The sequence below is a fragment of the Daldinia childiae genome (assembly GCF_008694065.1).
Source record: "Daldinia childiae strain JS-1345 chromosome Unknown Scaffold59, whole genome shotgun sequence".
In the NCBI taxonomy this organism is placed as follows: Eukaryota; Fungi; Ascomycota; class Sordariomycetes; order Xylariales; family Hypoxylaceae; genus Daldinia; species Daldinia childiae.
Window position 1 is genome coordinate 2425 of NW_022984700.1, and position 1553 is coordinate 3977.

At 44.4% G+C, this 1553-nt stretch overlaps 1 protein-coding gene across 1 annotated transcript in view; it reads right to left on the bottom strand.

Annotated features, from left to right (window-relative positions):
• GL218_09614 (Folylpolyglutamate synthase, mitochondrial) overlaps window positions 1–1553 on the bottom strand; it is a gene marked incomplete at both ends in the record, with an annotated part of 11375 nt that overhangs the window by 828 nt on the left and 8994 nt on the right. The gene's annotated exons all lie outside the window — the stretch shown is intronic.

Genomic DNA, 1553 nt, shown 5'->3' on the forward strand with positions numbered 1-1553 from the left:
GGCGCCAGTACTATGAGTCCACCTGTAAGCCGCTCATCCGACGGCTTCCAGCGTTGACAACACATCGAGGCCGTAAGCTGCATAGTGTCCTGTACCATGCACCCAGTGTCATGTCGGAACTCATACCTGCTTATTATACTATGTTATCCTACTATTATGTCTACTATCATAATATTATCTTTACTTCTAAGTATAATATGAAGTATAGTTTTCAGAGGTCAAGTATAATAGTAACTTTACCATCGTACTTTCCAGAGGAAAATCTTGCATTCTAATTGGCTCTAGAAATCTGAACTTTATGATTAGATTTATGAAAGCTTTTTCTCTCTCTGCCATGGCAAATGTGAGGTCCAGTGAGGGAATCATGTGACCTCCCTGTTTAATGAATGTCTCACTTTTTTTTTGCACGAACATTGTGAAAATAGCTTCATTCAAAATGTTCCTCAAGATATCCAAGTTGCGTTCGACCTCGTTCGTGCCCTTGTACCATCACAGTAAGCAGCAGTTATCGATCTTTATTCTACAAAAGCCAAAACCCATCCTATTTACTCGTTACTATGGATTCCTCTCAGCTTACTGTCAATACTCTGACTCAATCAATTGCTCCTCCTTCGAGTGCTCTTCCTTCAAGTGCTGCTCCGTCTCAAAGTAGTGAGTATGCTACTCCTGCTCCGTCCTTCTACTTGATTTCGATATAACTCCATTCTTTCGTAAGGTTTATCCAGAGCGACCTAAACTAGGCCCTTCTGGTAAACGAAAAGCTACAGGGAATGCTGTATATCAATGCCTCCATTGTCCTCCAGATAAGCCATGGGAAAGCAGACAGAAATCTAACGCTCAAAATCACGCTCGGAAGGTCCATCCCAATATCGTTGTAGCCTCCCGCAGGAACATCAGTGTGGATTCCAATTCGGAGANCATCGATCAACCTTTCAAGAAGCCCCGGATTGACCACTTTTACGCCCTTCAAGCTTCCGAATCCTCTCTCCGCCGCGCATTTGATCGGCAGCGATATATCCAGGCCTGGGTATGCCTTCTAACTAGGAGGCGCCTTCCGTTCTCCTCAGTCACATGGGACGAGATGTCGGAATTGATCCTAGCAAGTAATCCAGCTGTGGAGGATCTATTGCTCACTTTTCGGCATGCTGCAATGCGACATATATCTGCGAATTTCGATCTATATCGAACTAAGCTCCGGACTTTACTTGAGAGCTCTTTCTCAGTCGTGCACATCTCATCTGACCTATGGACTAACCCTCATAGGCATGGTATTCTAGCCCTCTGTGCTAGATGGATTGATGCCGATTTGATACCTAGAAGAGCACTGCTAGGGATGTGTCAGATTGCACCGTGCGAGTGTTGAATAACACTGTGCCCGGTCACCAACCGTAGGGCTTAGAACAACAAAGATTGGATGCCCTTAAAATGATGGATAAGGCCGTCTTCATTGATTGAACAAGAAAGTCTCGGTGTAATTGCTAATTGTCATCATAACTGTTGTGAATGGGCAAAGATAGCAGAAAAACGCCATTCTGAGGGGTAAAGGCTCGGAC